General features: G+C 37.9%; 1 protein-coding gene across 3 annotated transcripts in view; it reads right to left on the reverse strand.

Annotated features, from left to right (window-relative positions):
* svila (supervillin a) overlaps positions 1 to 3,513 on the reverse strand; it is an 83,002-nt gene extending 79,489 nt beyond the window's left edge. For all 3 annotated transcript variants that reach the window (XM_084135811.1, XM_084135808.1, XM_084135795.1), the window contains exon 1: positions 3,345 to 3,513. The gene's annotated coding sequence lies outside the window, so the exon portion shown is untranslated. The remainder of the gene's footprint in view (positions 1 to 3,344) is intronic.
* Positions 3,514 to 12,956: the final 9,443 nt, after the last annotated feature.

Genomic DNA, 12,956 nt, shown 5'->3' on the forward strand with positions numbered 1-12,956 from the left:
AGAAATACCATGACAGTACTATATCAGTAATTGAGCAATATTAATAGAATTTTTCAGTATCATTAAAGTAAAACTATTTTTAAACAATTGTTAATTGAAATATTTGAATGCTAGTGCTACCGATCCATAATCCGATTCTGACTTGTGACGTAGCCTGAATCATAGGCTTCTGTCACCTGATGGAGTTCGGGTTCCTTGACACTGTCGCCTCTGGCTTGCTTAGATAGGGACACTTAATATTCAACGATATTATTGATTTGACTCCACTGACACTATTGGATGAGAACTGAACTGAGCTGGACAATGACATCACTGTTTTCTACAGAACTGCTTTAATGAAGTAATTTAATAATTTATGATCTTTACAACGGAACTGAATCAACACTGAACTGACTTCAGCTGAACAATGACACTATTTCCTTTTAGAGCTGCTGTACAGCCAAAATAAACTCTTTGCATCATTGAATAATTTTCCTGTTCTCACTATCTTTGAAGCAATCTGTATTGTATAAAGCGCTATATAAATAAAGGCTAAATATTAGATTAAAAAAAAAAAAAAAAAACTAGAGTAAAGTTAGAAATATTGCCTTGGCAACTAACTAAACATTTGAACTATAAAAAAATAAATCTAAAATAAAAATCAATCAATTCTACTAAAGTAATATAAAAACAAAACTACAAAAAAATACACTAAAATAAAAACTGAAAATACCAATTGAATGTTATTAAACAAATAATTTAAACTGTTGAATTTATTCTTTAGCAAATCTCAAAATTAATATTTTTTCATTCTGTTCTTCATAACGCGATGCCTAAATTCACTTTTAACGTTTAAAACCACTGACATAACTTGAATACCAACAGAGTTTGCTGGGACTCTAATTCAAAGACCATTAAAAAGTGAACCAATTAATACAAATTATAGATTTAGAATGATTTGAAGCAGAAAAGGAATTAGCTTTGAGCAGAACGTATACATTACAACAGTCATCTGACTGGAGTACCACAGACGGAAAGTGAGGTTAACCATAGGCTAAACTTACTAGACTAGACATCCTGCTCTGTAATCCACATCATGCTCCTTCCACTGATTTTGCAGAAATATAACAGCCAATGGAAAGACAGCTTTGTTATGAAACATAAGAGCTATGATCAATCACAAGGCAAAGCTCTCCTGATCATCACTAGTATGATGAAAACAAATATGGATAGACATAATGATTTTAATCAGTATTCCGGCCCATTCCTACTGGAGAGAACATTTGCACTAATATTAAAATACATATTTTTTAAAAAGACAAGACTAGGAATAATCAGCATATTATAAGATAAAAATAATAAATGGAAACAAAAAAATCATATACAATTTCATATATAACCATTTTAGCCTACTTTCTCCCTGATGGACAGACGGACATGTCAGTCTCTTTAGAGTATAAAACAGACCTGCATTACTGGGCCAATTCTCTGCTTCAATCTACACCAACCATGCCCATATTTTACCCACTCTCTATCTCTCTCGTTGAAGATCTATGCTAATAGCTGCCAGCATTACAAAACCCATTAAACTCAGATTTTAAAGGCCAAGCAGGAAATCGTTAAGAGGGCTTCCAAATGCAACCCAGGCACACCCTGAAAACAAGGGAACTGACAGCAATATGCTCTTATTATTGCTGTGCCATTGTTTTATATACCTTTAACCTATGCATTTGAGCCATTTCTCAAACAAACTGACAGCCTGCTAAAGGAAATAGTGCAGAAGGTAAATTAATGAGATTAAATTTGTTTTTTATAGCCTGTATAAATGCAAAACAAGCTTGTTCAAATATAAGGGTATACACTTGCTTGTAATACTGTTTGGTTTACAGTAAGGGCTCTTTGGGATGGGTGGATCACTATCACAAATGTAATTCGGATCACTAACACAAATGCAATTTGTTAACCATGTGCATTTAGGTCACCACCTCTAATAAAATAAAAAGAAATGTAACTTTAAGGAACTTGGCTGAAAAAAAAAAAAAAAACGTTAAGCCGATTAAAAAAAAAAATCTATATCAAGAATTTAGGTTAAAACTTGAAGGTATAATGTAAAATGTATCTTATGTCCTAAAGTGGTCAACTTTTAATCGATTTTTATTCATTTATTTATTTTTAAGTGCAAATATTACATACAGTCGCTAAAACTACTTGCCTTATTCTAAACTGATTATCTAGCCTAAATTATGTTTAAAATTATTTTAGACGCACGTCATAGCATGTCACACCGCAGAACAACTTCCCATAACCAATTCAGGCAGGCCAACTACCCACATGTAAAAACAAAGTTGTTTCTGGCAGAACTAAACAGAAAAAGGAACCATAAAAGTCATAAGGCTGCTTTACTGGTGGTGTTATACTGCATTAGATCAATGCAAATTAGACTAGATAATAAAATAATCCAGAGCAGTGCAACAAAAGCTGGTATTGTTTTGTTACTCTGTGTGCAAACTGTACATAGCCTAGAGCTGTGCAAAAAAGGCTCTTAAACTACGAATAGGCTACTTTTACAGAGTATACAACTAACGGAGCAACATTTAGGATTTTTAATGCAAAAGGACACATACATACACACACACACACACAAACCGAGTCCGTCACATCACATAATAAGAGCACCAGTCATCAGGTGTCACGTTAATTTAATTTCTCTGCTTTTGAGAAGTGCATCTCCTCAGGAGCGCGCTTCATGACCGCGCACCCCAGCTGGGAAACATGTAGTGTATCAAATAACGGGAGCGACCCTTCCTTTAACCACAATGAAGGACAAACAGACCACTGGGTACGCTTTACGTGGCGCTTCGTAACCTCACCCTATATCTACCTTACGGATACACTTCAATAAAGTTTATCACTTCAGTTCACGGTCTATTTTGCACACTTTCCACGTGTGAGCACAACTATCATTCAATTAATGGCGCACGGGAGCGCGCATCATGTCCACTGTTATACTCAAGAATCCTTGATGTGAACTCCTGAAACAATTACAAAATTATAGTCGAAGGCTACTACTGCTCAACTGTAGCGCTTAAAGTTACTAAGTAACGTTAAAGAAATACATAATGCCTGTGAATGATTTAAAAATCTCTCTGAGACCGCTAAACAAAATGACAAAAACAAACCACCAACAAGCTTGAGGAGAAACAGCTTTTTTTAAAACACTATTTATCTAATTACTCAAGAGAATTTAAACACAAACCTATTTATGTTTTGTTTATTGTTTGGCTAATTGCTAAAAACAAGACAAAACTAACTTGGGGGATTGCGCACAAGCGAAATGTATGCAAACAATTAATTTAACAACTTACCCGCGGGATTCTTGTCACTGATGTTTAGGAGTTTTTTCCAAACTGTAGTTCGTTAATACAAAGGCGTCATCAAAGAATATCTCAACAAACATATCTTCACAAACTGATGAGTTGCGTGAGTGCAGACACCGCGCGCGCGTCAGTCTGTCATTCACGCTCACTAGAGCGCGCCTCGAACTTGCATTTGTCCTCAGCAGCTTCCGGGCGACGTGAGCTTAATCTTAAAGGCATAGTGGATCCACCAAAATAATAATAATAATAATTTTCTACCAGACTTTTACAACCTGCATAGCTTTATTTGTTCTGTAGAGCACTAAAGAAGATGTTACAAAATGTTAGGGACTTGTATCTTTGTTCCATACAATGAAGTTGAATGGTTGGTGACTCGTTCTTTCTAACATCTCTGTTTTTGTTGCTTTTTTGATTGGAAAAACATGAGGGTGAGTAAATGATATGGCCAACAATTATTAAAGTGAAAGTGTACTTTGGAAATCATAATAGACATAGCAATTGTTCCCTTATCACCAGCCTTTCCATTATTCATTATTTTGAGTGAATACACTAACTGTCCGATATTGTGGTTTGCAACCAAATTCCCTACAATACAAATTCAGCTACAGCAATAAAGACCTCTTTGTGTTCAGAGAGCTAAAGTTTGAAAAGACAACGATTGTGGTTGGCGGCGTAACAAATTCAAAACATGGAAAACATGTGGTTACCAAGTGTGAGACAATGGACCCAGAAGAGCTGTGACACATTATTGGAGCCTTTTAAACATTGGTTACTTGTCATTCATCAGACCTGGAAATCTCACAGTACATTGATTCCAGTATAGTCCCTCTGGAGAAGCTAGAGGTCATGAATACATTGGTGTTAAATCTGTCCATCCAGTTTCTGAGTTAAAAACCTGTGTTGGATATGAGACATGTTATTTTAATATTATAAGACCCACTTCAATCCTCTTTGTGAAAAGCAGAATTCTGCTGTAGAACACTGTAAATAAAGTTTATAAAGTAAATAAAGAACCGCCATTTTACACGCAAAAGGGAAATATGATTGCAAATCCATTTGGTGTTTTAATATGTAGGAAACAGATGTGACCTGCATCAGCGATCTTGCTTTTTATGTCTTGATACTGCATTTCAACTCTCATGCAATGCACTCAGACCAAGATCTATGAAAATTATGCAGAAATATCAAAACATTTCTGTTCTAATCAGTGTTGTTATTGTTAACTAAAACTACTAAAAAATGTATTGAAAATTGAAATTAATAAGTATAATAAAACTTAAATTAAGCTTAAGTTGAAGCACTAAACTATAACAACTATGAAATAAAAATGACTGAAAATATAAAAGTAAGCTAATTCAAAATACCAATAAATACTAATATAATAATATAACACTGTTTATAATGTTCTTATGAGCAGAAAAGGAGTAAAAGAAACAAAACACATAAAATGAAACCACAACCTTTGGATTTAAAAAAAATAAAAAAATAAATCAGGATGTGTAAGGTCAGATCTGGATTTTCAGCCAAGGAGGGATAAACAATGCTCTTTTGACTTAGGCTGTTGTAATGCCACCGGTGTACCGTGGTGGTCAAAGAGGTTCTGTTCATTGGTCACAGCTCATATCCTCAGTGTCTGATAAAGAGGCATATGAATGAAGTATATGGATAGGCAAACACACAGAGAATCTGCGTCTGACTGTTACCGCATACATCATCTTTTAATCCCAACACTAAAAATTGATTAGCCTTACATTTGTTATGAATCAGTTGTTGTTTAGCCTATAATCTTTCAAACTTTTTCCTATTTACACTTACACACAAAGAAAATGTTTCACACAAGCACATAATTGTTACTCTTTTCATTCAGAACAAAGAAACAAAACTTTATGCATAATTACATCACACATACAGAACACAATTTCACTAAATCATTATTATTTCAGCACAGCAGTGGGTGTAAAAGCCTGGAAGAAAATGACCCAGATTACAACAAGCAAATGTTATGAAGAGGAGGACGCTATCAAACAGGGTTAGTGTTAATTATACAGATCCTGAACTCTGTGGATCTGAAGATTATTTCATGAAACTGTGTGTGGAGATTGTGACAAACTTCCAACTCTGACACCAAAGAATATGTTAATGTAGTTTGATTAAAGAATTTATTAAGCAGCTTATTTGTCATGTTTAAGTTTAGTGCCTCAAAAAATGGATGGATGGATGGATGGATGGATGGATGGATGGATGGATGGATGGATGGATGGATGGATGGATAGATAGATAGATAGATAGATAGATAGATAGATAGATAGATAGATAGATAGATAGATAGACAGACAGACAGACAGACAGACAGACAGACAGACAGACAGACAGACAGACAGATAGATAGATAGATAGATAGATAGATAGATAGATAGATAGATAGATAGATAGATAGATAGATAGATAGATAGATAGATAGATAATATGAATTATTCAATAGCTTTTTCCACTGTGATTATCACAGTAATGGCCACTTGAACACAACACTCTGTACAGCCCAAGCTCTGAGGCCTTGTTTCTTTTTCTTCTGAGGCCATGAGACAGAGAGCGAAGGATAGATGGTTCATGAGGGACAAGGAGGAACATATCTAAACAGAAAGGAATGAAGACATGGAGTGTAAAATGAGAGTGACAACAACAGAACTTATTACATTGGCTAGTGTTGATGAGTCTCTGGGTTAGAGAAGAGAGCGAGAAATATATGTGAATGATAGGAGGTCTATTTTGCCTACAACAATGAATCTCCATGCAGTACAGATTTATGGGAGCTAGATGCTATTAAATCAGACATAACTTGGAGGTGAGAAGAAAAAAAGCCTAATAAAAACCCAATGGACCCAGGTTACACCATACAGTATCCAGATAATAGGGAAAATGTGTCTTTTGAGAGCAAAAACCATTAATCATGGGTTAAGTTGACTGGAGAATTGCGAAGCTTGACTTCTTGTTGACCGGTTGTCCTTGGCAGTTTGCATGCACACTCATCACCTACTTTATGATTTATTAATCTCACATGGCACAAAGGCTTTGGTTGCTTTGGTTCTCTTTTGTAGAGAAAATGAGATAAGAGCTGTAATTAAAACTGGACCTTAAATTAAAACTCATTAGTCCAAAGATTCAAACTATAAGCTTAACCTTCAGATCGAAGCGTTTTGAAGGATTTTAAGACAAAAAAGAAACAAAATAGCATAGAAACACTGCAAACCAGTTGTGAAATGACGAGTAAAATAGTCCTGACATTAATTACAACACAGATGCACAATAGCTAAAAAGCAATGCTTTCCACATGTCTCCGATGACTAAAACTACTGAATTTGTAATGTAATGTCTTTTTCATAATACAAATCTTTTTAATAATCCAAATTGCGAAATTTTTTATCTATTAGTGTTTTATGCTCACGCTGAGCAGAGTCAGATATTTTTAGCCCCTGCTGAGACAAAGCATGTGCTAAAAAAGAAAGTAAAGGTAAAGAATACAAAGGCCTCAAATATGACCAACCTCCCCCACCCATTGAGTTAGACATCATAATAACATTATGGATCAACTATAACATCCCCGCGGCTGTATTGTGTTTATGTCAAACTGTACTTTCATATGACTCAGATATGCATTATTCAGTCAAGCCAATTGAGAGGAGGCTGAATACAGAAAGATCTCATCCTGTATATGGCCTCCGGTTACTCTCACTAAATAATTTAAAGCCATCCACCCACTCACTCATATAAACAGAAAAATTACAAAAGAAGAGAGAGAAACTGACAAATAGGCCCAATAACAGAATGAATGAGTGAGAGAGAAGCAACCCTCTGTCTAGTTTAAATAGTTAAAGGTATTTTTGATCTATTAACAGAACTATTGCACATCCAACAAACCAAACCAAAATGTGATTAACTGTAAATTAAAGCTAAGCAATTACATGCACAAAATGTTTATCAAAAAACACTGATTATTTTCACCAAAACTGCATTTATTTTATTAAAAATATAGTAATAAGAGTAATATTGTGAAATATTATTACAATTCAAAAGAACTGCTTTCTATTTGAATATATTTTAAAATTTAAATTTTAAAATTTTGGACTGTTGAGATCTGAATGAGATTTAAAATGTGAGAACCAGAATTAACTGTATCTAAATTAAGATGGTACTGATAGATGCCTGTTTGCTGAATTAGGAAAATATAAACCATCAAATATTAGGACATAAATGAAAAGCATATATGTATTTTTTCCTCCATATTTCACACACATATAAAATATCACACACAGACTATGGGATAGGTCATAGGACTTTCTCTGTGGGATATATGGTGGGTTAGTTGACTTGGGCAGGCCAAGCTCATAATTAGGTGGGCCAAACCCTCCTGTGGAGCCGGGCCTGATTCCAAACATGATTCTGATGGAAAGAATTACCAGTCAACAGCACACTTTTAGATCTTTTTACTTAGTGAAGACTACCAACTAGAATGTCTGCCATCTATCCTTGTCACAAGTACAATCACTTTAAACCTTATCCAGAGCTTGGGACAAGAAACCGCATGGCAATCCAACATAAAATGCATTTTGGCAATGAACTTTACTAAATCACACTGGACAAGCTGGGTAAGATAGCAAGGATTCCGTTGCATGATCTCAATCTGGATTGAAGTACTGACAGTAAGTAGTTCTTCAATTGCCAGTGGAAAGTGAGTGCACTGAGATTGCTCTGAAAGGTCGGTTAGGTGGTGAAATCAAATGCATTAGACAGACAATAAATGGCTTTTTTCTATGTTGGTCTAATTAGAATGAGCTCATGTCCGTTTGCTGCTGGCTGAATGCTCAACTAAGGGTCAGTTGTGGAAAAGGCCACTGGCTCTGGCTCAGTCCATGGAAGGGTAATTCTTTAGCCTAACCTTTTCTTTCTGTAACTTGAGACAAACACACACACACAAACACTCATCAACTGACAATTTCGCCTGTGACTGTAATTGAAAATGGCTGGTGATTTATGTTCCTGACCTTTTGAAATAACACAGAGGCATGGGAAGGAGGCAGACAGGCTGACAGAAAGAAAGCTGAAAGATTTACTATGAGCCACTCAGGGAACCATAGTGATACTCAGACTATCTGCATTGAGGGGCCTGGGGGCCCAAGTTTAGCAAGTTTATGTAATAATGCAAATTTTAGTAAATTGCACTTAATTTTAGACTTTTTCTTCTTACTTTGCCCTCTTGTCAAATCTTGGAAAATGCAGTTGTAACAAGGTTAGATGTTGTGGGAAGAAGGAAGCGGTAACCGACCAACATACAACAGCTTTAATAATAAAATAAACAAATACAAAACGAAAGTAAAAGACAACAGCCTCTCACGGACGACTGGGTTTCGGCACCAGTGTAACATAGTTAGATGTTGTGGGCCTGGGGTCCCAAGTTTAGCAAGTTTATGTAATAATGGAAATATTTGTAAATTGCACTTAATATTAGACTATTTCTTCTTTCTTTGCCTTCTTGTCAAATCTTGGAAAATGCAATTGGAACTAGGTTAGAAGTTGTGGGAAGAAGGAGGTGGGAACCGGCCATCATACCACAGCTTTAATAATAAAATAAACAAATACAAAACAAAAGTAAAAGACAGCAGCACCTCACGGACGACTGCTGTCACATACAATAAAAAATAAACATCAAATAAAATAGTCCAGGCCTGGCCTCTCTCGTCCTTCACTGTCGTCGCTCCTCATTTTATGCTTCCACTCCTCCGTGAGAGATATGAGACCGGTGTGTCGCGCAGGTGTCGCTCATCAGTAATCACGCCACCGGCCTCGTGCCACTCTATCACGGCCCTCGGCCTCGTCCTGCTCGCCACAGCAATTTGATTAATTAAAGGGATAGTCCACCCAAAAATTACTCACCCTCATGTTGTTCCAAACCTGTATGATTTACTATATTCTGTGAAACACAAAATAAGCTATTTTGAAAAATGTTGGTAACTTCCATGCTGTGCAGTTATTAAGGCCAAATCCAGAATGTTATCTCGAGCCACCTAAGATATTTCCTTAGATCCCAAATTTTCCCAATCAACCAGGTATTCGAGACGACCTCCACAGTGTCGAGAGTCCAAGATGTCCCCAACCTCATAAATGGAGTCCCTGTAATCCAGGAGCGGAGGAGGGGTTTCAACATCACTGCCTGGCTCTGTGAAGGAAAGACAGGGGTGAAAGGACTTAAGAAAAGAAACATGAAAAGTAGGATCTTATAATATGCTGGAAGTTGTAGTCTGTATGTGACAGGATTGATTTTATCAGTGATGAGGAATGGACCAATGAACCGGGAACTTAACTTCTTCGATGGGAGCCGCAGCTGGATGTCTTTAGTTGAGAGCCAGACCTTCTTCCCGGGTTGATTGCTGGGTGGTGTAGATATTCACACATTAGCCTGACTCTGATGTTGGCATACGGCTCGCTGAAGATGGAGATGTGCTGAATCCCAAACCCACTTGCTTTGGCGAAACCAACGGTTAACAACTGGAACCTTTGACAGCTTGCTGGTCCAGGGGAAGAGTGGAGGCTGATAGCCGAGTAGCCAAGATATCCTGTGGTGGACTGTTTGAGTAAATTCTGTGCATACTCGGCCCAGGAAATAAAGCTACTCCATTGGTCCTGCTGGTTATGGCAGTAAGTGCGCAATTAGCATCCAATCTCTTGAATCTTGCGCTAGCTTTGCCCATTTGACTGGGGATGGTAACTAGAGGATAGACTAATGGTCACACCTAGCAGTTGGAAGAAGGCTCTCCAGACCCGAGAGATGAACTGCGGCCCATGGTCAGACACAATGTCTTCAGGAATGCCGAAGTTTCTGAATATGTGTTGAAAGAGAAGCTTTGCTGTCTGCAATGCCGTGAGTAAGGCCTTCAGTGGAATCAGTTTGCAGGCCTTAGAAAATCTGTCCACTACAACCAATGATCGTCGTGCAGTCGTCTGATGGTGGTAGATCCATAATGAAGTTCACTCATAGGTGTGACCAAGGGTGCTTGGAGGAGCTTGCTGGATGGTAAGTGGCGAGGACTCTTGGCCATGGTGCAGGCAGGACATGTTCTGATGAACCGGACACCTTCTGTGTGATCTTATGGCCACCAGTACCGGTTGCGAAGAAGCAAAAGGGTTTGAGAGACTCTAGGAGGTCCTTCTGCAAAGATGTGGGGACGTATGTTAGCAGAGGCGGACAACCTGGCGGGTGGCCTGGGCAATCTTCTCGTCCAGGATCCATTGGATAGGACAGAAAAACACTGAGAAGGTAAAATCAGTGGAGGCAGTCCCTCACATTGCTCTGGAGCATTGAACCGGTAGAGGGCATCTGCCTTGGTATTACGGGACCCTGGGCAATAGGAGACAGAAAAAATGAAAGCGGGCCCACCTGTCTCGACGTGGATTCAACCGTTTTGCCATTCTCTGGTATTCTAGGTTTTTATGGTCTGTGATCACGGAGGATGGAGGACGGGCCCCCTCTAGCCAGTGTTGCCACTCCTCCATGGCTAACTTGATAGCTAGTAGTTCTATGTTCCAGATGTCATACTTTCTCTCTGCCAAGGACAGCTTCCTAGAAAAGAAAGCACATGGATGGAGATTAAAGGAAGCTTTATTCCACTTAGATAACACCGCCCCCATTCCTGTGGCAGAAGCATCTACTCCTGCTACAAATGGGAGTTCAGGATCAGGATGTTGAAGGATGGGGGCTGTAGTAAAGGTCAACTTGACTGACTCTAAAACAACCGGTGCTCACGAAGATGCTGCAGGGCCTGGTGAACGTTCCTGCGGTGCTCTGAGAGAGAAGAATAATAGATCAGAATGTCATCAATACAAATTAGCACATTTAGATAAATAGTCACAGAAAATTTCTGGAGAAGATTGGTTCTGGAGAAGCTGGCTGACAGGAAATAGCAATAGCACTATAGCAATCCTAGCTCCATGGAATAATTTCCACAGTTTTCCATGAAAGTTGAGGAGAATGCTGAATTAACCACGGTCTGCCTAGGATGATGGAGGTGGTGGAGGATTGGAGTACATAGAAAACGATGGTTTCCTTGTGGCAAACCCTCACATGCAGTTCTAATGATGGGTGATTTGTCCTCTACCCAGGGGCTGTCCCACAACCGACTGAATGGCCAACAATGTGTTCAAGGTGATGGGTCAGAAGTGTAATCATGCTGAGCTCCTGGGAGATGAAGTTGCTCGCCGACCCTGAGTCAATGAAGGCACCTACAAGATAAGATAAATTAGAAGTAGTAACAGTCACTGGCATATGCAGGGGAGACTCACTGAGACTGTTTGATGAACAGAACTCATTTTAACTCGAGGTGGACGGACAGGACACTCAGCGAGTTAGTGCTGCAAGGAAGCAACGAGGAAGTTTCCGTTCTGAGACAGGTAAATGTGAACAATCCACTTGCATGGTTGAATCAAGGCTAATGGAAGAGCTCCAGACGCTCCATCCTGTTCTCATAGGGGTTTAGCCCATTGTAATGCATGGCCTGAAAGACGGGAGATAATGAAGCCCACTTTGGCTTTCTCTGTTGTATACAGGTGAGGATTCATTTTAATGCGTAAGTGTTAGCGGATGTAAACAAGCTAGTTGGAGGACTACCGCTCACCTCAGATAAATCAGCAGTGGTGGGGTTGGTAGAAGTCAACAAAGAGGGGCGCAACTCCTGCACAGCGTTGTCCATGGTGGCAGGAAGTAAATGGAAACCTAAATATTTTGATTATGAACATTCTTCAAAAAACCTTCTTTTGTGTTCAGCAGAAGAAAGAAATGCATACAGGTTTGGAACAACAAGAGTGAGTAATAGAGTGCTGCAACCGTGACATCAAAACCCGGAAGACTAATTCGCCAGTGGTTCCCTTGAGATTTTCCAATGGGCTTTTATAATGGGGGTTTTCAATTAATGAGTAAAATCAGATCTGTGGTAAAAAATAAAAAAATAACTTGACAATACTTTGACAGTGGACATATTGTTTTACAATGTAAACTGCAAACACCCACACCCCTAATGTTCTAATCTACTGTAGTTACTTAGAAACATGTTTTTAAAATAAACATAACAGCTTCAAAAATCACGTTTTCGATATGGGTGTAATTTACAAGTTATGTTTACCACAGTATTTTACCCAGAAAAAAAAAGAAAGGTTAAATCCCATAGGAAAATCTCACTGGAAATAGTCTTATGGGTTTTGACATCACGACTGCAGCACTCTATGGGTGACAGAATTTTCATTTTGGGGTGGACTATCCCTTTAATTGCACAAGACATTAAGCATAAAAAGTTGAATGGTTTTAATTTAAAAGTAAACATGAATTTTAAGTGACAACAATGAATGTGAATGAATGAGTGTGAGAAACAAAATTTCAAAATAATGACTCAAAATAAAGACTTTTGAATAATGAGAAAAAGGTTTTCTTTATTACTTGGCATTCATTTGTTCAACAAATGTGTTTGATTATCATGTATATGTTTGCTTCTATGAACACTTTATTTACACATTAATTAAATGCATTGCAAAAGAGAATCATCTTTTTTTTTCCAGAAG

This window comes from Abramis brama, assembly GCF_963993115.1.
Source record: "Abramis brama genome assembly, chromosome: 14".
NCBI lineage: Eukaryota > Metazoa > Chordata > Actinopteri > Cypriniformes > Leuciscidae > Abramis > Abramis brama.